Source organism: Cebus imitator, unplaced genomic scaffold, assembly GCF_001604975.1.
Source record: "Cebus imitator isolate Cc_AM_T3 unplaced genomic scaffold, Cebus_imitator-1.0 Scaffold93, whole genome shotgun sequence".
Lineage (NCBI taxonomy): Eukaryota > Metazoa > Chordata > Mammalia > Primates > Cebidae > Cebus > Cebus imitator.
Genome location: NW_016107408.1, coordinates 169772 through 193900, shown reverse-complemented (window position 1 = coordinate 193900; position 24129 = coordinate 169772). Strand labels below are relative to the sequence as shown.

Genomic DNA, 24129 nt, shown 5'->3' with positions numbered 1-24129 from the left:
TGACTTTATTTACACTGTGTGCCTCATTGCACTGCACCAGTGAGAATTTACAGCACTATGTAGAATAAGAGTGATGCTAGCAAACATCTTTGCCTGGTCCTGATCTTAGGGGGAACTAATTCAGATTCTCACCATTAAGTATAATGCTATCTTTTGTGTTTTCTGTAATGAACTTTATCAATTTGAGGATAATTCCCCTCTGTTTCTTATTTTTGGAAAGATTCTTTAAAATTATAAATAGATGTTGAATTTTATCATGGATTTGATCTTTATTAACTGATATGATCATGTGATTATCCTGTTAATATGGTAGATTATATTGACTTATTTTCAAATATTTAAAAGCTTTGCATATCTGGAATAAATCCCACTTGGCTATGGTGCACAATTCTTTTTTACATAAGAATTACATAATTATATTATAAGAATTACATAGTAAGAATTATGTAATTATGTAATTCTTACATAAAAAAAGAATTATGCATTCAAGTTGCTAATATTTTGTTTAAAAATGTTATGTCTAAGTTCATGTGAGATATTGATCTGTAGTTTTTCTCTTGTAGTCTCTTTGGTTGTAATATCAAGGTAATTTTGGCCTCGTAAAATGAGTTGGAAAGATGCTGTAAAGAATTTCTAATTTTTGGAAGATGCTATATAGAATCAGGGTAAGCCTTCTTTAAATGTTTGGGAGAACTCTGATATTGGAATGACTTGGATTTTTGTCATAAAATCTTGATTCTTTTCTATCTACATTCTGTCCTTAGGAAATTTAATTTGTCTATTTTAAAATATGTTTCACCTGCCAATAAATCCCAAATTTATATCCCCAGCTCCATTCCATTGCACTTAGAATAAATCAAACCTTCCCAGCCATAGCATATCAAATTCCTAACTGGCCTCATTTTTAACCAGTTCTTAAGTTAGGTCCCTGTTTGTCTGCTAGGGTTGCATAACAAATGACCACAGACTGAGTGACTGAAACACCAGAAATTTGTTTTCTCACAGTTCTGAGAAAGGCTAGAAGTCCAAGATGAGGGTGCCAGCAGGTTTGGGTTTTGGTTTTGGTGAGGTCTTCCCTTCTGCTTTGCATATGGCCTCCTTCTCACTGTGTCCTCACATGGTCTTTTCTCTGAGCATGGAGAGAGAGAGAGAGAGAGAGAGGGGGAGAGAGAGAGAAAGAGAATCTGGTGTCTCTTCTTATAAGAACACCTATTGTATCAGCTTAGTGCCCTGCCGTTAGTCTTCATTTAATCGTTATTACCCCCTTAAAGTCCACATCTCTCATGCAGTAACAGTGGGGGTTAGGGCTTCAACATATACATTTTTAAGAAACACAATTCAGTGCTTAGCAGCACCTAATCTTGCTTCCTAGAGTCTACATACCTTGATTTTCTTCTCTAAATCAAGGTCACCCAGCTCACTCCTATCTTAGGAGCTTTATGATTACAATCCCTGAAGTAGTTTTTCCCTAAATCAACATGTTTGGATCACTTTTATTACATCTCAGCTCAAATGGAATCTCTCTAGTGAGTGTCATGCCCTGACAACTCAATCCAAAGTCTTCTCTACATCTTGGTCATTGTTTTCTATCCCATTGCCTTGTTTAATTTACCTTATATAACTTACTGCTGTCTAAATAATCTTTTTCACTTCTGTATTCTGGGTCCCTTGTCCAGTTTCTGGGATATGGTAAAGGATAAAAAATAATTGATAAAGTTTAAATGAATGGGTTTTGTTTAATCAATGCAGGCAGATTACATGGAACCTATTAACTATATGGATTTCAGCGTGCTTGGTGGTCTTAGGAAATCCCTAGAAATGAGCCATGAATAAGAACCTCTGGCTTATATTTATATTTTCAAGAAGATTAATAAAAATAACTTTATAACTTGTTGATTACAGAGAACACATTTAATGACTTTAAATTCCTATTTCCTAGGGTTTGGGTGGAAAAAATGATAACAATAGTAACCGTCTTAATTTCCTCTAGTTTCCCAGATCAGAAATGAGGACAAATAGCATGGCTGCATTCTTTGGATTCTTCCTTTCTAATTTATCATCCAGAAAGTGCAAAGAAAGACATATATTCATCTCCCCATGTATACAATCTAAACAGTGCATGTGAAAAGAGAAGGAAAATATATACATGTACAACATTATTTTCAAAAAGGAATTGTATTCCTTACCCACACAGTGTTCTCTGTTGTGAATTTTATGGTAAACCATCCATACACCTGAACATAATTAGCCTTGTTAGTACGTTACTTACATTTAGCTTCCGTTTAACTGCAAGATAGTTGTTAATGGATGAAATTTGTTCTAAGTGAGGTAATAGGGCTTCAATCTTTGAATAAAATAGGGATTTATAGGAAATTTCCATTTGCATCTTTCAGAGTTTTCAAATATTTAGGGGCTTGTAAAGAGCATAGAATACCATTTAAATTGAAGTCAAAAAATTCCTTTCTTACACTCTATAAGAGATTTGAACTTTTAAGAGATTATCTACATGCGAAGCTTTGATAAAAATTTCAATGCTTTCTTGAAAATATGTGATCAGAAATGCTGAGGAAAGATACCAAAACTTTTCTGGGTGGTTATTTTCAGGTTATTAAACTCTTAAATCACATATTTTTAAATGATTTATATTTGTGGAAATTTTAGTAATAAAATAATATTCAAAAACATCTGCTTCAATAAGCATATTCCCCTGAATTCAGAAAGCTGACATAATTTGTGAGCCAAAGTCTATGTTCACATCTTTTCTATTTCAAATGTAAATTAAATATAACACTTGGGAGACTATAAAGAATGTAATTTGGCCAAGAGAAAGTGGCTGCCTTAATTTAACATTCTTTCTTAGACTGAAGCAGGGTACATGTTCCTCAGTAGACAACCAGGACAATATAGGTCATTGTGTGATTTCCTAAAATCAGGAGATCTTTTGCATGGCACGCTCCCCACAAAGTGAAAAATGGCTGGCTTCCAGAACTTGATTTTTTTAGGACAATTTTTCTAACACATCATAAAAATGCAACTCCATATTCTTATACCTTAAGTACATTTCTTGTCAAATTCGTGACTTTGTTTTCACATATTGCTTTCCTAACTATTGCTCCAGGTGAAGGGTAAGTCCTCTTCTCAAGATCAATATACCTATAGCATGGAAGGAAGAAAAAAAGGCATTAGAAGAAGAAGACGAAAAACCCGTTCTGATGAGATAGTTGTTGGCTAGCTCTTGAAGACAGCTGTACATAAGACTGTACTGCTAGCAAATATATTTTTAAATAGTGACATGATCACACATGAAGCTAGCCCAGCAAAATACTGTTCCCAAACTAATATCTGAGATCCCCTGAGTGAGGTAGAAAGGCAAGAAATTGTTTCTATCAATAATGAACAGACAGCCAACATATTAAAATAGGTTTTCAAAATATAACAGACACACAGGGTATGTTGCAAGAGTTGTAAAATAGAGAAGAAAATTACTTTTAAGTCAATCTTCAGTTTCTTGTAATAGACCAAGGAGCTTAGAGAATTGCATATGAATGACAAAAACTATATATAAAAGAATATAAATAAATAAATACATATATATCTCCATATATCCTAGATAACTAACATATTAAGGCTTAGAAGTAGTAAAGTATTATTATTTTGCAAGGTTTACAATAATGATTCTGATCCAAGAGCTATTTTTCCCCCAGGGGACATTTGGTAATGTCTGGAGACATTGTTGGCTGTCATGATTGAGGTGGGACTTGGAGAAGCCACTGGCATCTAGTCAGCAGAGGCCAAGGATGCCTCTAAACCTTCTACGGTGCTCAGGACACTCCCTCATTCACATAAAGAATATTCTGACTCAGAATGGCAATAAAGTCAAGACTGAAAAATCTTGATTTAGATGTATCATTTGGACAGGCATACAGATGAACTTTTAAGAAGTCTTAAGTTTATGGCTGAGTTTATTTAAGGGAAAATATCAGATACCTGCCGCTGAATAAAGAACACACTTTCCACGTCACTTCTCCAAAAGATTAGTCAACACATCCATGTTCCCACTGCCACATCTTAAAAGATATGCTTGTTTATTTAATTTCCTAAATGAGGGAGAATAAGAACATTTTAAGTTATCTCAATAATTTCCAGAGGACCTCAGCAACTAGGACATTATACCTCTCATCTGAGGGGAAAAAAAAAAATGGCAAACATTTCAGGACTTTTTTGTTTGTTTGTTCTGGCAAAAACGGAAAGGCTACAAATGCATTCACTTTCAAACTGAGATTTAAGGGCACTTTATGAGTCTTTTGAATGCCTCTCCAAGTTTTGCAGGAGTTGCTACATTGAAAGACTGCAAACTTAGTTGCCATAAAATAGACATTATTTTTAATTGTTTCCTCTCAGCCTTATCACATATATGTACAAAAAAAACAGCAGCATGGAAAATCATTATTTACAGTTCTGAACAGCTTTCATACTGTCATCAGTCTATAATCTAAGGTGTTTCCGCATTGAAAGAAAATATACTGGGACAACAATGTGAGGGAAGAAAAGCTAGAAACTACCAGATGTTCTTGAAACCTTGTACAGATACTTACACAGATAATGTCTCTCTTTTGTAACTTCTCTGATTCCAGGTATCATTATTCATGTGGAAGCGTAGGGAACTTGTCTCCAACTTTGAAGGTCAGTGTAAGCCTCACCTCATCCAGGCTCACTGAATATTGAGGCTGCATAGAGAATAGTTCCAGGAACCTATCCAATTTGATTTACTTTTCCAATATTAAAATTTGGATTTTTTTAACTGAACATGCCAATTCCTAAAAAAATAGCATCAAAAAAGAAAACCAGGCCTTCTTGCATTAAATATCTGGGGATGCTGAACATGCCCATCAATGAATTGGGCCAAATATCTCTGAGGATGAATCTTTGTAAATAATCATTTTAGCTGGACTGATTCCTTTTGTCTATGTGTTCCCCTTATTCCATCTAAACTTTTGGCATTGTAAATGTGTAATATACAGGTTAGTTCACCTGATAATAATGATTGGACTATACTTTTTACTTGATTGATTGTCTCTGGACTTAAATTAACTGTACGAATGTTCCATTTTCAGCCACTATAGTCACAGTCTATATTATCAGGGTAAAATTCAACTGTAAATACAATATTAGGAGTTTTACTGCTGTAGGAGATTGGGAATTGCAGGAATGCAGTGATCTGAAACTATGAGTCATGGTATGAGTTCTCCGCTTTTATACACAAATTAAAACAAAGCAAACAAAAAACTGCAAGACGAAAATAATATAAATAAATTTAGTAAACCTTGTAAACAAGTAATTGTCTATTTTTTGGTGTGGTCACTTCTCTCTTTACCTTTGTTTATTACTAAAAATGATACTATGCTCCCAAAGAATTTTAGAACAAAGAACATGGTGAGTAACTTAAGGAACAGATAATACTGTATCTTATAATATATGAAAATTGGTTTACAATGATTGGTTTCTTTTCGTTCAAACTTCAAAGCAGCACACCAAACAAGACCTTCAAGGCTCAGAACAAAGTCAGTGTTGACTGACTTTGAAAGACATATAAAATTTGAAGGACAATAAAATCAAAAGACAATAAAAGTTTTTCATTACTGAAATCTGAGGAAATATAAAACTGAACATTCATGTTAGAAATATTTAATCACACAAAGATCATATTCACAGTTATTTTAATTAATTTATTTCTAAAGAATCTTTGCTGTATCATTTGTATCTTGGTTACTGATTTTCATTGACTGAAAAATAATCAGAATACATTTTTCAAACCACCCATTAAAGTCCTTTCACATAAGAGGCAGACAATCTAATAATGATGCTCTAGCATAAACTGCATTCTGAGGTGGTTACTTGAATAACCATCTTGGTTACCCCTCATGGGACCATATAATTTCTTTCAAAAATATGTCTTTGGTCTCAGGGCACGGTCACAGGAGCACCAGCCGAATGTGTGGGAATGGTTTATGCTAACACACTTTCAGTCCTGAAATTTATCAAAATCACATACCATTAGCTGTTTAAGAGCTACTGTCATCTTTCCAAAAGCATAACAGCACATTCAGTCTGATATTGAAGCTCAGGAGGCTGATAAAGCACTTTCTGCAGCAACATGCTAACCAAAAGAAAACAGATCAGGACTTATGTGCAGAACTTGAAAAGAGAAATAAAACATGTTGTGACACACTTGATTGTTTCAAAGGCTTTGAACAGAAGACTTCACACATATTGGGTTGTGGCAGAATTAATTGGTAAAGCTGCTGTAACAAAGCGTACTTAGAGAAAATGATTTATGGCAACATTCCTTTCATTTTTTGTTATATATACATAAAAACAGGGGAAAAAGCATGGACGCCCCATGGTTCTAAGGTGTCTTTGTTTACCTTATGCTAAAAATGCATGAGGAGAGCAGGCATCCTTCATTTTCAGTTAGTTATGGTTCACTTTTATTTTTATTTTTCATAATGGACTTCTATTGAGCATCTGCTATGTTTTGAATAATTTACCTCACTAAATTCATCACATAAAGGCGGAAGCCATGGATCTGACAGCTTAGGGTGACAGGCTAAGTCTTGGGTTAAAATTGCATGAGTATTTCTTTTTCCACTATTCCATAGCTACTTTCAAACAGGTTAACATTACCCTTCTAAGACCTTTGTCTTCTTCAAAGAGGATAAAAAGTTTTCTATATCATTGTGGAGCTTGTTTGTATATGGAGAAAACTGTAGCCTTCTGGTGAATTACATTAAGAAATTAAATATAAACCTAACAACACATACAAACGCCAGTAGCAGGTAGAAGGCCACTAACCTTGGTGAGTCCTGTGGATATTTCACTTCCCAACATCCCTTGAATTTCTGTCCTTGTTTCAGAAGTGAAAAAACAGATGTTTGGGGAGATTCAGAAGTCTGCGGAAGTTGAAGGTGTTAATAAGTGGTGCCCAGGTCTGCTTTATTCCAAAGTCTCTACTTTTTACACCACAAATTATTCTTTGTAAAACTAAAAGAGGGAAACACTAATTCCTGGATGCCTTGTTCTGGTGGAGGCACTAAATCACATCACAGAACATCCAATTACTTGGCTCTCTCCTTGGACTTCAGAAGCCTACTCTCTCTTTGTACAATCCACAGCATTGTCCGCACCATTAAAATCTTACAAAATGCTTTTCCATTTGTGGATTTTGAGAATTTCAACATCTAAATTTTTTCTAATTATTGTTAGGACTATAGCATGTGTTTAAAAAATATTATTTCAAAAATGGAATTCCTTTGGGTTTACTCATTATTTTCCTATAGATTTTTTTTTTCCTGCAGAAACTCAGTAATAGAACCTAGTCTTTCTCTGGGAAGTCCCCATCATACATTCAGTACTTGTTCTTTAAAAAGGAACAACTATTAAGGGTAATAAGAATGGGACTAAATGTTCTCTATGAAAAGATTCTGGAGACAGTGTCAGTGCTTCCTTAAAACATTCCTCAGAACATGTTATTTTTTAAAACAATAACACATCCTTTGAAGCAAAATTGCAGTAAAATGCTTTTATTTTGTTATCTTCTTAAAGTGCAAGAAAGGTAAAGACAAATATTAAAAACAGAGTCAAGCCCACTGATGCAAATAGCTGTGGTTTGAAATTCTAGTAAAAACAGTTTTTATCATACTGGATCAGCTAACTTTAATCTCATAAAGTTTTTAATCTAAGTCTAAATAAAAATAAAATGCTTCCAGGAAAAAAAAATACCCAGCATTAATAGTTCTTCTGAAACATTTTTAATTTTTTCCATCTGGTTACTTCCAAGAAAAACTATTCAGGATTTCCAAATAATGAAGAATCAAGCTAGGTAAGTCCTACTCACAGAATTTCAGAAAAATTACCAGAGGGAATAAAAAGTGCTCTTAAATTTCAAAGGCACAAGTTTTCTCCACCAACTCTAGCACATTTCATGACCTCATAACCAAGGTCATGCAAATAGTCCACCAGAAGAGATTATCGCAATGACTATGCAATATCTCTAGCTTTTTATGACAGTCTTGGCCAAACCAGGCTAGGTGGCAATAAGAAAGACTAGAATTTTTATATGGCTAATTTTCAATCATATTCAGATTCTGTTACCTTGACAGGTACAAATATCCACACAGTAAATTATCCATTTCACATTTATATTCTTCAGATAATTAAAGGCATTATTTTTACAAAGAGAAAAAAAATTCCTCTTTGATTCTCCATTATAAGCTCAAATGTTGAGAATAAGCAAGAAATAGGAAATGCCTATTTCAATAAATGATGAGATTCTTTATCTAAAACTGCCTTTGTATCCTCTTCCATTCATGCATGCAATTGACATCATCATTGTCATAACTTAGCTAGATCATCCAATTTATTGCACATATATTCTACTTTACACGTAACTGCAAATTGTTTCTAAATTTGCTATCACTGCATGACAAAAGTATCCCTTCTGTCAAATTTAAATAACTTTTGACTCACCTATCTGCAAGCATATCTATCTATCTGTCTATCTGTCTTCTATCTATCTATCGATTGATCTATCTTCTATCATCTATCATCTATCTACCTATCTACCTACCTACCTACCTACCTACCTACGTACCTGCCTTTATATCTGTATGTGTAGAAGTCATTTAAAATTTGTATCAACCCTATGGGAAAACACTATTATTTTCTGTATTAATAAATGAGGAAACTGAGTCACAAAAGACAAAGTAATTTGCTAAAGGTACTACAACTAATAAACAGAATCAAAATTCTGTGATCTGACCCCAAAAGTCAAAGTCTTTAACCACTTATAATTTTGACTCTCATTATATGTATGTACTCCATTACAACAATTAATGTATAAAGCAATTTTTAACTTCTGTACAATGGTGCATCCCTTTATGATAAGGATACATTTTGAGAAATGTATCATTAGGCAATGATGTTGTTAATCACCATAGTGTGTACTCATAAAAAACCCAGATGGCATAGCCTACCACAAACCTAGGCTATATGGTTTAGTCTGTTGCTTCTAGGCTATAAACCTGTATAACATATTATTATTCTTAAAACTGTAGGCAATTATAACACAATGGTAAGTATTTGTGTATCTAAACATAGAAAAAGTACAGTAAAAATACAGTATTGTAATCTTATGGGATCACTGTGATATGGGATAGTTATATGCAGTTTATTACTGATGAAAAAAATTATGTGATACATAACTGTGTATGTCTATTTCCTTAATAGTTTGTAAGCTCTTCAAAGAAAAAAACATTTTCGTTTCTATGTAGCCAGCAACTATCCCAGGGGCTAGTACACAGGTAAAAGAGATTTTTTTTGAATAACTATATAAATAGTTAACTGAACTAGTCACATTGAAGTTATTTTTTTTTCTCTAATAGCTCTGGATTTTCAAGGTTGAAAAAAATACTATTTGTCAAAGCCAGTCTACCAAATGGTTTTCCCAATTATCCTTACCTCCTAGTATTGTATAGTCTTCCCATATACTGTATCACAGTTTGTGTGACCAATAGAATACGGCAGAATTGATGGTAGGTGCTTCTGACGTTAAGCTATAAAAGACTGAAGCTTCTCTCTTCAGTCTTTTGATTTCTTTGATTTCTTGTTCTGGGAGAAACCAGCTGCCAGGTCTTGAAAACACTCAGGCAGCCCTGTGGGGAGCCCCATGTGGTGAGAAACTGGAACCTCCGAATAACACTCAGCAGAAACTGAGGGCTTCCAACAACCCCATGAGTGATACTGAAAGCAGATCTCCCAACCCCAGTTAAGCCTTCAGATGACTGTAACCCGGTAACAGCTTGAATGCAACCTCACAAGAAACACTGAGCTAGAATCAGCCAGGCAATCCATTCCTGGATTCCTGACCCTCAGAAACTGATAGTAATAAATGTTTGTTGTTTTAAGCTGCCATGTTTTATAGTAATTTGTTACAGAGCAATATGTAACTATCATATGCTAATATTAACAGTGAGATGGTAGCAAAATAGCAACTCACAATGTGGGAGTGGCTTTAGAACTGAGCAATGGAGTTTGAGAAAAGTGTTAGTGATGGCTTGTAGTGCCTGGAACACACTGTCAATAGTGTTTTCCTAAAACTACAGGTGAGGGCTCACAGGTGAATGACGTAAATGTTAGAAACTGGAGAAAGGGATCTCATTATGTTATAGGAGAAAATTTAGTAATGCTTTTGCCTGAAGTTATGTGGGAAGTAGAAAAAGTACTCTGTAAACTGAGTGATCAATAAAGATATATAGATATCAAACAAATAGATATTTCAATAAGTGATAGTTATATTAATTATTGTTGTAACATAGTAAAATAAATATTTAACAGAAAGACAAAAGGGCCACTTCTGTGGTAGATTTTGACACTCTTCAAACTATTTACCGGATCACATTGAAGTGTCCTTCCCTCTTGAGGAAGAGTTTTACACCTTCATCCTGTTGAATTCTGACATGTATATGTGAGTTGACTTAGCCAATGAAATATGAGTGTGGTAGTAGCAAATACAAGTTTTAAGAGCTAGCACATGCTTCAATATTATTATTTTCCCTATGGTGAAATAGATAGATAAGAGTCACTCCATTAGTCTGGGTCCTGAAATAAAGAGTTCTAAAACCAATCAGCAGTGGAGATGTAGTGTGAGCAAGAAATACATGTTTGCGGTTTTAAGCCACGGTCATTTGGTTCCTAACCTAGTTTTTCCTGACTGGTTCAGTTTCAGACAAGAGGTAGAATTGGAGGATAAGGAGTACTTTGACTCATGGGCCATTGGAAGAAGACACTACAGATAGACAATATTGCAGAGACAGGGGCATCAAGGTGTATGAGATCATGAGAGAATCATGGATGTCTAAAATGTAATGCAGAAATTAAAGCAGAAGCTCTAACCCAGCTGCCATAAATTAGAAATCAATGCTTATAGTTGTACGATATGACACTCAGATCTTACTATTTTCTAGCAAAACTTGATTGATATAACACTTGATCTGGTTTGGCTGTGTCCCCACCCAAAATCTCATCTTGAATTGTAATCCCTGAATTGAATTGTCACTCTTTTATTTGCCCATAATCCCCACAATCCCCATATGTCAAGGGAGAGATCAGGTGGAGGTAAATTGAATCATGGGGATAGTTTCCCTCGTGCTGTCCTCATGATGGTAAGTGAGTTCTCACAAGATCTGATGATTTTATAAGGGGCTCTTCCCCCTTCGCTCAGCACTTCTCCTTCCTTCCACTTTGTAAAGAAGGTGCTTTGCTTCCTCTTCATCTTCTATCATGGTTGTAAGTTTCCTGAGGCCTTCCAGCCATGCTGTGAGTCAATTAAACCTCTTTCCTATGTAAATTATCCAGTCTCCAGCAGTTCTATATAGTGTATGAAAACAAAATAATACATCACTGAACTCCAATTCCTAAAAATCTGAAATATCAATGACCAACTCTCCCCAACTCTATGTTTATTTTAAAATAGTTGACCACAAGGTTCCAGATGAAATTCATCATCTTTTAAGTAAATAAAGAATTAATGGAAGAAAATTCTCAGATATTAAATGTAATAGGTTTTTATTTGGGGGTTATTTTTTAGTCATTTATCCATGTATAAGTTAGCTTGACCAGGTCACCTATTCCACCTCAAGAAAATTTGCCCACCTATTATAAGGAGTTATTGAATTATGAGGAATAGAATGATATGCCCCAATTTTACATTACAGAGTTAACAATGGAAGTATTTTAGAAGATGAAGGTTAAGTCCATGAAGGCATAGGGAAGGAGATCATTGTAATAGTTGAAGGGAGATGTGTTGTATTCATAACCCAAGAAACTAGAGAAGAAGGAAGAGACATTGAAGATAAAAGAAGCAGGATAATTCAGTCATTGGGTGGAAGTGTTTATAACAACATTGTAGGATCATGAAGTACAATACGTATCACTTGTGTGAGATTAAATTGTTATTCAGGAATGGTCACTTCATTCTTTCTTATCTCTCTGAGAGGAATTGGCATTAGCAACACATGGGCATGTAACTTAGTTAATGGGGTGGGAATGACCTAGGTTCCAGGCCTAGGTCTTAAGAGGCATCCTTTTTTTTTTTCCTCTCATTGTCTTTGGGACCTTTCATCCCACATCAAGAAAACATTTCCCATCCAACCTACTAGTCTCAAAAGGTGAGAACACTTGGAGCAAAACTGATCTGGATAGATGGCTGAAGCCTAAGACCAGCTGATCGTAGTCAGCCAAGATCAACCAGATGTACCCTTCCCACCCAGCTGCCATAAGTCAAAAACCAGTGTGTATAGTTGTATGACACTCATATCTTATTGTTTTCTAGCAAGACTTGATGGACACACCACTGAGCTCCAACTTCCAAAAATCAGAAATGTCAATTACTTGCTACCTCCAATTCTATATTTATTTTTAAATAGTTGACCACAAGGTTCCAGCCAAAATTCACCATCTTTTAAGTTATAAAGAGTTAATGGAAGAAAATCCTCAAATATTGTATTTAAAATGTTTTTATTTTGTGGCTTATTCTTAGTTGTTTATCCACATATAACTATGAAGAAAGGCATGTTGATGCACTTGTTCAGATTTCACCTCAAATCTGAGAATATGTATTTTAAAAGTTGTTTTAAGTTATCATTAGAAGCAAGAGCATAAAGCCATATGAGAAGTACATAAGTAAATGTTAGTTTTACTTAGTCTTTAAGAAATAAGCTTAGGTGAATCAATTATATATTTCTGGGATATAGTCAATGTTCTTGTCCAAAACCCACTAGAGGAAGCAATTTTAATTTTCGAACTTTACATTGTTTTTAAAAGTTCCTTTTGACTCTCTTATTGGTTTGAAATAATGCACATAACGTTTTCATATTTATTAGCCTAAATAAGAGCAAATAAAAGAGTGATAATATATAGGGAGAGATTTTATTTGCAAACTTTTAAAAGTAGCTTACTTTAATACCCAATTCATTTGCAGATTATAGTCTAGATAGAGCGCATTAAAAACTATAATAAAAATTATCAAAAGGTTTGCAAGGTATATTCTCTTGTTTGAATTAAGCCCACTTTAGGGGATTGTGATTTTCCCCTTTTTATCTAAGTGCTCATAAACTGGAAAATAGCCCTTGTTTGTTTCTGAAATATTTTTTTTTTTGGTTTTGTGATTTGACAGAAATGGACTACAAAGAAAGCAAGGTAAATTGCTGTAATGTATGTCTAAAATCTATGACAATGATACCCAGGTGATACAAAGGTTACTAGAGAATGCCAATTGATTAGAATGAACAGTCATTTTTTAGATTAGTTAACACAATATCTTGGGAAAACAAGTTTGTCCATGAAATGTGAGTAAGCCTCAATTTGGTACAGCCTCCTATTTAGATGTCCTAAATGTTTGTAGGGTGGTGTCACCAATATATTGACCCCCCTACTGTTTAGCTTTTTAAGTTTGTTTTTAATTATGGAATTAATATAACAGCACTATGGGAAGATTAAAATAATGTAAAAGAGATTTTAAATAATTTTAACATCACTCCTGTTTTCATTTTTGTGTGCTCCTTTGTCTTTTAATAGAGCTTTAAAATTAATTACTAAGTGCCAGACAATGCTTTAGCACATGTAAGTCCTACGGAAACAATAGAAACTATTATCTTCTTTTTAGAGAGATGAGTTGGAGACTTTAAATAATGTCTTTAAGGTTACCGAGCTACCAAGTCCCAGGGCTGTGACAGACAACTAATTGTTTGATTTCCTGTCCCAAGCCTCTTAAATATGTGACTTACATAGTTGTAAACATAGCGTAAATAAAATTTTATGTCCTGTTTTTCCAACTCAATGCTGAATTATATGTTCTACACAAGAACGTAGCTTGTTATTTTAGCAGGTTGGTTTTCTTTAATTTAGATATTTCCTAACTTTCTTAACCATTCTCCTATTATGAGATATTGGACTACTTTCAAATTCCCATTTTCAAATTTTATAGTTTTCAAATTAATACTATAATTACTATCTTAATGAATCCAGCTTTAAAATCATTTACTTGTTTCTGTTTTCTTCCCCTATAGGCTAAAAGGTTTGGAAATTCTGAAGATTTTTTTAAATGTGTAACATCTAAATGTGACTTTTCCATTGTCTCAGTTTTGGCTAGGATTTCAAAGATCAAAAGTATATGTGACAATTACTGTTACCTTCTGAAGAGAGATGCCTGATCTTTTCAATGTGAGCTACAAAAGGGCTTTCACAAAACAGATTCAGCCTCTCTTAGTCCATCACCTACCTTCCCTTATGTAACAAAAGGTAAGCATTCATTAGGAGAATTGATAAATTATTTTTTGGAACAATTGTCAGTATTATTCAGCATTTCTCTTTCCTTCCTCCATACTTTCTTAACTAACCTCAGGCCAAGTGAGGGAACTTAGAACTTGATATATGAGGGATTTAAAAAGCAAAGAGGCCAGCTCTCACCTGCAAAATATAAAGACAGGAGATTGGCTGGAAATAGTCCTGATGGCTGAACATGGAGAAAAAGTAGAGCCAGTGTGGACACTCCAGAGGGTAGTGAGGCACATATCCTGGAAAGGATACCAATATGTGGCTTACCTGCAAGGGCTAGCAGACGACAGAACTAAGAGGCTATTGGAAGATTACCCAAGAAGCAGGGGTTCAAGTGGATGCCATTGATCGATAAATAACTTTTCAACCCTTGTTTCATAGCTAGCTAGTTGGGGCACTGCCCAAGTCAGTGAATAGTATAGTGGATTGTTTTCACTGGCTTTTTAGAAGAACCTGAAAAATATCCTCAGTGGGAAGACAGCATTTAGGTATCGCCTGGCTCTAGATTACTACTGTGTTGATTGATATGCAACTTTTCAAACCTTGTTTTTCTTTTCCACCCAACATCACCAAGAGGGTGGTCAAGAAATAACATCTTGAGTAAGGGAAGAAGAAAGGATAAAGTGGAAAAATAATGGGTATCTGTTTTCCTTACTATAATTTTCCCAGTCCCACATCAGGAGTCCAGGAAAGAAGCTTAAAAGAGAATGAGACAATGAAAGATTTTGTGTTTTGGTTTTGTTTTGTTTCTTAAGTTTGACTAGGCTTTTGTACATCAGCTCTACTGGTAACCTGAAGATTAGTTATCAGAAGTTTTTGTGCAGGGGCAAGGATAGAAAGTTCAACACAGAATTTAACAGGCTGTTGCTGAGGAAAAATACAATCATTTCACAATTTCACCCACTAAATTCAGTTATTCAATCAACAAATACACACATTTTCAAGTTGCATTCTAAAACAGGTTTACCAATTTACAATATCATCAACAATGAAGGAGAATCAGTACCATGATACTCTTTCTAGCTTTAAACATTCTCTTTCTGTGTTAACTATAATTAACATAGGAAATAGGACCCTAATTTATGATACTTTCTTATTATTAGCATAATTAAACAGTTTCCATTAGCATATCTGCTATTTTTATTTACCCATTTATACATTTACTGTAATATTGATCAGTAAATTATTGTTAATCATGCTAATTATTTTCTTATAAATTTGCATGAGGGATTAAGAGATGAACTCAATCCCCTATTTGACACAACTATCACTGTAATTTTTTTACATTAGAAATGTTTTAATGTATTGAAATTTCAACTGTCAATTTTTTTCTTTAATTTCTACTCTTTGTTTCTTTATTCTTTTGTCATGAGATTTCTCATGTTTAAATGTCTGATTTTTTTCCATCTAAAGTTTATTTGTATAAAGCTCAGATTGCGATAAGCATGCGTTGAGTATAACAAATTGGCTGGAAAAAAACTGTCATTTGTACGATATTTTACTTTTCATCAATATTCATATTCTATTAATAGTTTAAAGCCCAATTATTCTCACTCTGTAGGAAAGGCTGAAGTGACTTTTAACAATAGATTTTCTTTCCCCCCCCCCAAAAAAAAAATCCAAACAACTTCTCCCTTTGTAAGTATGGAACTGCCTAAGCTCAGCTTCTCTTTTTCTGCCACATCCACCCTCTCCCTCCCACCCCCACCACCGTTAGGATTTACATACCATCCATTGTCAGGGACGCAAACTCCACTACAGTTTGTTAATGTCCAAGAAAGGCCATCACCTCTGAATCATTTTTTCCCCACACATAAATCCTTGGGCCAACAAAGAAAAGTGGTATTTTTCCATTTCCATAATTCCTGTTATTTTAAGTCTATCCCTTAACCAAAGTGGCTTTTTGTTTTTTTTTCCTTGATAACTCACAGGTTCAAATGTAAAAATTTATTATTACAAGGAACAATTATGAGGTTCAAAGCACACTGTGTGCATTCCATGCTTCTAGCTTCTGGTACTGATATACGGAATAAAATATTTGTGGTTGTCTACTCGCATGAAGTGGATGGATTCCAACTGCTGGTGGTGAGAGGCTTAATGAATGTCTGCCTTCGTCAGACCCAACAGGGCTCTAGCATCATGGGAGGTTGCCCAAGTGCCATATTGCAGGCATCTCAAAAACAAACTTTTGACCATTTAACTTATTCTTTCCAGTTACTCTTCAACGTCAACAATAGCAACCACCAAAGAGGAAAAAATGGCTTTGCTTATTTTCTTACTTTAAATATTATTCTGGATTTTAAGATTTCAAGATCTCTTTCCCAAAACATTGAACTAGACAAAGCACTGACCTTTTTGAACACCTTTGGGTTTTGCTTCTTCAGTGCAGTCTGTTCAGTATTTTGATAATTTTCTGCTCATAAAGTCTTCCTTATTTGATGAGATACTTCATTTTCATAGTAAAACCAAACAAAAACAGAAAAACACAACATTCTTAATAGTTGCTATTTTCTTGCTGTCTCTGTTTACTTTTTTCTTAATAAGACTAGGACATAGTAGTTCCCTCTTCTGTGCTCCTATACAATGCTTATAACTGCATAATAGAACAAAAAATGCATTTTAGTTACTTGTATGTATGCTTGCCTCTTCTGGGATACTGAAAGCTTCTTGAGGTTACAGATCCATCCTGTGCATTTTATTTACAAAGCACATACATAAAGTCCAATACATGACAGGTAGTCAGTAATATGCTCTAGTAAATGAATTACCCTGATTTGTATATGATACTTTGAATGCCTCAAGATTTTAAAATTTCTGCACATTGATATCATACTGTCAACAGATCTTTTGCTATTAAATGTTCAATAACTTATCAATAATAGTTTAATTTAATGCTCTAAGGAATACTATCTAACAATACAGCTGACTTTTGGCATATCCAGATACTTAGTTTTGTGCTTTTTGGTGTGACAGAGACTGCAAATATGCAATAAAATTCATTGCCATTTCCCACTGGACGCACACACACACACACGCACACACACACACACAAATGCATTTCCTATTACATTTTGCAATTAAATATGGTCATATGACTTAATTGTGACGAACAGATTGTAGGCAGAAAAGATGTTAATCAATTGTAGGCCCATTTTATCATAATATCCCACAAGTGACCCTTGTTTTTTTCTATTTGTCCCTGAAAAGGGAAGGATCCGAAAACTGATAACACAACGTTAGGATAAAGATCAGATTAAGGAAATGGGTATTCACAAATATTATTTTGAATAGCTTTGTGGAGGCTGATAGATGAGGCTGGAACAATGAAGGTCCAGGTCATGTTGTTTCATGGCAAAACATGTGGCAAAACCATTTCATACATTAAACAGAAAGGCACCTTAGGTACCTCATGAGCCTATAAGCCTGTAGTTTTTGGATGTTAGGACAAGAGATTGATATGAGAGTAACAGTGTCTATTTGCTACTATTGGCCTTTCTTAGCAATATGTTACAGGAAGGAGATGAGCACAGACAAAAACAGGCTTGTTTTGAAGCAGAAATTGAAGTGGATATGTATCCAGAGATCAATAACTTTTAGAGTTAGTAAACCTAAGTGCTTCTGCATCCGAATTAAGATAAATTGAAAAAGGCTCTGAATGACAAGAACCAAATAAGATTATTGGGGGGAAAAAAAAGACAATTTAACATAAAGATTAGATTAAGGAAACAGTATTCAAAAATATTATTTCAGATAGTTTCAGGGAGGTTGGGAGTGGCCTGGAAGGGTATAGGTGAGGAAGGAAAAAAATAAATCAGGCATGAGAACTATCATGATGAAAAACACTTCAAATGTAGTTTTTGGCACATGGAATTAACTAGAAACAAAACTATTTAGATGCCTATTAGTTTGGGGAAAATTGTTTTGTTAAGGATTCTATCAGCATGGACTAAAGGTCTGACTTCTTAAGCTTTAAGGTTATTGCTGAGTCCACCAACTTTAATCAGCACCAAACATAATCCCCAACTCCCACTTCCTGAAGGCCATGGGGAAGACAGGCAAAAAAGAATCTCTCAGAGGCCGGAATTGGTAACCATGGAGAAGAGTGAAGAATGGAGGTTCTAGGGAGCATGATTTAGGAATAAATGAAACATTTTTTTCCAGCCAAATGATAGGACCTTTAATATCTGCCTGGCAGGATTTCAAAATTGCTATGGTCCAGTAACAGCTGCATGCCTCTCATTTTTTCCTTTACCAAACAAGTATCTAAAATGTTTTCCTGTATCTATGTATCACCTCTGCATGGTATGTGCATGCCTGTGTGTGTTTGTGTGTGTGCGTGTGTGTATGTAAATATACATCATTTATAGATATAAAGAAGCTACTTCAATTCTGGTTTGGAGAGATGAGCATCACTCAAGGATCCTGGACTTTAAGTTTTATGCAATGACTTGTTGGGACTGAGTTTTCCACTTTCAGAAAGGACATCTGTGTTCATGTGTAGCAGGTAAAATGGAATAGATGTTTGGTGAACAAACAAACAGAATTGGCACAGACTGACTAGCTCTTCATCAAATGCATTTTCTTCATGTTCCAAGCACATAGATAGGCTGTATTTCCTAACTTCCATTGTACTTAGGTATAGTTACATAACTGATTATTGTTAAGGAAATATAAGTAGAAATAATTTTCCCAGCCTCCAAGACTGAGCGCATAAAACCACACACACAAAAGCCTTGCTCTCTTTCTTCATGTATTAACCGAACAGGGAAAGCTATCAAGCTCAGTAGGAAGGCAGATGCAGAATATGAAAGAAGTCCGAGTCCTTGAATAGTCACTTAGAAGATTGCTCTTCCAGAAACTCCTGATGTGAATAAGAAATAAACTTTTATTTAATTAAGCCACTGATATTTGTAGCTTTTCTCTTACAGGCTGTGTTACGCAGAATGAAAACACACCCTCAAAGATGTCCACTTCCTTATCTTTGGAACTTGTGAATATATTAAGTTACACGGCTGAAGGGGGAAAATTAAGGTTGTATGGAATTTAGTTTGCTTGACAGCTGATCTTAGAAGAAAGGGTTATTCTGGGCTATCCACGTAGGCGCAATGTAATCACACAGTCCTTAAAAGTGGAAGAAGGAGCAGCAGAGGAGATCAGAGTGATGTCATATCAGGACTCTCAACTCACTGTTACTGGCTCTGAAGATGGAAGACAGGTTATAAAAGCGAAGAAATGCAGGTATTTTTAGGATCTGAAAAAGACAAGGGAATGGGTTCTCCCTTAGAGTCTCCAGAAGGGAAGGTAGCCCAGCCAACACCTTGATTTTTGTCCAGTGAAAAACACTTCAGACATGTAACTTAAGAGCTAGAAGATAATACATCTATATTATTTAAGCCTCCAAGTTTGTGGTAATTTGCTACAGCAGCAAAAGAAAACTAATACATAGCCATTAACATTGTATTATTAAGCTTAAATTAAATGGCATTGTATAAATCCCTCACGCATCTCCTCCTTTCGGCCTATGAAAACATACTTTCAGATTGTTAGTTCATACTCTGTATAAACGCCTAAATAACATAAAATTAATACCTTCCAGGAAGATTTCAACTTTAGAGGGAAATCAAGTATTATAGTTAATGCATAAATCTCTACCAGATGGAAATTCAGTCTGGCCTAGAGAGTGGGAGAATTATTATTACAGCCAGCTGAATGGCAACATATAGTTCTCTTAGTTTACCTTCCAATGTTTCAGAACCACGCTTTCTCTGATTTTAGATTACCATTTGTTAAAGAGTAAGGAAGCTACTAAAACTGGGAAATTGAACTGTAGGATACCTAATCTACAAAAGAGGTGCATTATCTGAATACAGAAAAAATACTTTAGCACTGTAGCTTGTTTTTCTTCCTCCAAGATGAAAGGCGTTAGAGTTACACTAACTGGTCTTGTAGATCCCTCTCTGTTCTAAGCTGCCATAAAGCAGATGAGTCTATAGTTCTCTAATGGTTCCCATGCAAATTAGTTTATTAGTAAATATAAGTTTTTACATGTTTGGCTTTTTCCCACTATAATTGTTCTTATGATTGATATGCAACTAAGAAGATATGTGACAATAATTGGTAGTGACAGAATGACTATTTCAGTAATAAAATTGTTTCTTCACTTAATTGTCAACTGGTTAGGAGAAGCGGGATAACTTTGTCTTCCAATGGAGGAAAAAATTGACAAAGATATTGTAAATAAAGTTTAATCAGCAGACATCAGACTTGGTTGGAATCATACACATGGTAGTAACAGTCAAGCAAATATGGAGAAAAGATAATAGACAGCATCTGGAAATGGTCCTGAAAAAGAAACGGGACACTAAATCTCCATTAGCAGAGAGACAACAGCAGTCTTTTTGTGTGGTTTACTGTTATAAAATTCTGAATAGGAATTCTGTTTCACAGCTGTTAAAAGAGAATTGAAATACAACTGTGTCCAATAATTGAAAAACAGCTGTTCATTCGCCATGTCTAAAAACAATTATATAGGAGAAATTGGCTTGGCAGTATAGCAAAAAAAAAAAAAAAAAAAAAAAAAAAAGTTTAATTGTTTTAAATTGCTAAAATGGGGAAGAAATCCGATATCGGAATAGGAAATTGTATGAGATCATAAAATCTACTTTTCTGAGAGTTGAAAAATGGTTAATATTTTCTCTGCCTGATGTGCTATCTGAAGGCAGGAAGGAGTCCCAGTTTCTCTCTTATAGGCCCTTAGAGAGATCATTGTGATGCCAGTTTCGCTTTTTGTCTATTTTTCCTCAAGATATGTGCATATACCGTGCACATATCGGACACATCTTCTTAAGACTTCCCTTGACAGTAACTATTTCCCGCTCTACTGCAGACTAACAAAAATGGAAAATTACTTTTTTTTTTTTTTCCCCATTTATTTATTTTATTGTATTTTAGGTTTGGGGGTACATGTGAAGAACATGCAAAATTGTTGCATAGGAACACACATGGCAGTGTGATTTGCTGCCTTCCTCCCCATCACCTACATGTGGCTTTCTCCCCCTGCTATCCCCCCCCAGCTCCCCACCCCCCACCGTCCCTCCCCTATTTCCCCCCAACTGACCCCAGTGTGTAGTGCTCCCCTCCCTTTGTCCATGTGCTCTCATCGTTCAACACCCGCCTATGAGTGAGAACATGCGGTGTTTGATCTTCTGCTCCTCTGTCAGTTTGCTGAGAATGATGGTTTCCAGGTTCATCCATGTCCCCCAAAGGACCCAAACTCATCGTTTTTGATGGCTGCATAATATTCCATGGTGTATATGTGCCACATTTTCCCTATCCAGTCTATCGTTGATGGGCATTTGGGTTAGTTCCAGGTCCTTGCTTTTGTAAAAGGTGCTGCAATAAACATTCGTGTACACGTGTCCTTATAGTAGAACGATTTGTAATCCTTTGGATATATACCCACTAATGGGATTGCTGGATCAAATGGAATTTCTATTTCTATGTCCTTGCAGTGGTCAGTGTGAGTCCTGAAAATTATGTTCTGCAGGGGGATTCCCCATGAAACACAAAGAGAAGACACAAAATATGCAACTTTTCAAGTCACATTTACAAAAGCCTTCTATTTTATCATAATTCACTCACCAAAACTACAATTGGATAGTCCTTTAGCATTCTGCAGTATTTCTCAACACCAACAAAGAGATAGTAAGGAATGTTCACCACAAGCCATGAGTAAAGAGAGCTTGTACCCCTCTATGAGGATCTGGTCACTCTGAATGGTCAAGTAATCAGGGGAAGTTTATTGTCAATGCTCGAATAGCAATGCTTTCAGCTATGTGATAACCTGCTTTTTTGCTTGCTTTCTATTAAAAAATGTATTTGATTCTGTGCAAATTCATAAACCAAACCCAAGATTCAGGGGTTAAAGGAAACAGTGCAGTAAACAAATGAGACAGACATGCTAATACATTGGAAACATGCTATTTAAATTCAGACTAGTTAAACAGGATGCCCTTTTGTCACTGACCAAATTGTTAAATTGGTGCCTTGGCAAGAGCCTTTTGTACTCGTCTGAAGATTCCTGGGATCCAAACCTCTGTGGTATTAAAACAAACAGAATAAATATTTTCCTTGAAGTTTACATCCAAGATCTAAATATTTCCAAGCATGTCAAACTCACTTTTCTCCTCCACTCCCTGCAGGGTCCGTGTAGACTTCAGCTGCCAAAGAACCCGGTTGAACTTGCCTTGGGAGGGGCTCCATCCCTGAAGACAGGCAAAGCTCAGAGCCAGGCGCAGAGTGTCTTCCAGCTGTGCTACTCTGCTTGGCAGAAGGAACTCAAGCAGCAGCAGGTGTGCTATCTGCTGACTTCAACACACAGAGACAGGGGAAGGCTCTGTCCTTGCTGCTTGTTCCCTAAGCTTGAATATCTGCCATTCCCTTTTACCTATTTGCAGAGAAGTGCCAAGAACCTACCCTGGGAAAGCTGCATTTCCCTTTATTAGCTTTTAGTGTGCAAGTCAGCTTTGTAGCTACATGACTTTTAGATCTACTTAAGCTAGTTGTATCTGTAAAATCAAGTGATTCCTCTACAGAATCTAGCAGTGAATATTAACAAGCGGTGTTTTTCCTCTGTCTCCCTAGTTTTGTACAGTTTTCCATCCAACGTGCAGCTGAAGTTCTCTTAGAAAGAGAAGGCAAAGAATCACAACTGAGTATGATGTCAGTATTTTTTTTGGACCATGTATCTTGGGGACTTACTCTGAAAGTGTCCCAGCGTAGTCGCAAAGACAATGCTCTGGTTTTTATTTTTCTTCGTTTGCAGTTACTGACAGTAAATTTTCAAACTGCCATCACAAATTCATTGTAACTGAACTCAACCAGAAATAATGAACGTAACGTGGGCATCAATACCTTTGTCTTTGATTCCATCAATTCCTTGTCATCTCCCATCTGCTGTGTAGAACTAACAGAATTTGCTCTGCCATTCTGCAAAATCACAGTCCACCATGGAGGCCTTGGTTAAGTCATTTAATCTCATTCACCTTCAGTAGTCTCATTTACAAAATGAGGATACTAATTCCTAGATCCTGTAGATTACAATGATAATGATTAATGAACTGATTCGAAAGCAAGAGTCTCCTGGGAAGAAGTAAAAACAAAACATGAACATAAAATCCTTGCAAAACCCATTACATATACTTACTGCATACCAAGCACTATGTAAAGTGTTATATCATAATATGTAACCCTCCAGTAGAACTTCCAAGGAACTGTGACAAAAAGTTTGTGCCACTTGGGACTTCAAATGTGATTTATTTTTGGTTACTCTGACTCTATTCCAGATGTAATCTGAAACAACTCCCTGCCTGTTCTCGCACAAGATCTCTTTCCTTTCTTCTTTTCTATTCTCAGTCCTACCCCATCCCAAATTAAGCCTTAGCAATTTACAACTCCTCTAAAACGCTGTCTAATTGATTTTCATGACTCTGATTGAATGTATCTGCCTAATTCCCCTGCCCCCCTCAGGCTTGGAGCCAGGTGGAGAATAGCTTCAGATGGGCAGTATCCTATCTGCTAGGATGGCGCTCTTGTTATCCACAGTAGGGATAATAGCAACAAGACCTGAAGTGGTATCCTGGAGCAAGGCCACCGTGAGAGCTGTGATGCAAAAGAGGATTGCTAATCTGAGGACATAAAGCATAGTATATGAGCCAATACTAAATCAAAACAGAGCAT

The 24129-nt window shown here is 35.5% G+C and overlaps 1 long non-coding RNA gene across 5 annotated transcripts; it reads right to left on the bottom strand.

Annotated features, from left to right (window-relative positions):
* Positions 1 to 1004: 1004 nt before the first annotated feature.
* On the bottom strand, positions 1005 to 22951 carry LOC108309329. 5 transcript variants are annotated; one of them, XR_005201414.1, is made up of 6 exons: positions 22571 to 22948; positions 16743 to 16837; positions 14659 to 14667; positions 14524 to 14569; positions 6853 to 7031; positions 1005 to 1129 (listed from the first exon to the last, which is right to left on the bottom strand). It is a non-coding gene; the product is annotated as an uncharacterized LOC108309329 (long non-coding RNA). The 5 variants fall into 5 exon arrangements; XR_005201415.1 differs by lacking the exons at positions 14524 to 14569; positions 14659 to 14667 and adding an exon at positions 16120 to 16211 and having other exon boundaries at positions 22571 to 22951; XR_005201416.1 differs by lacking the exon at positions 14524 to 14569 and having other exon boundaries at positions 22571 to 22935.
* Positions 22952 to 24129: the final 1178 nt, after the last annotated feature.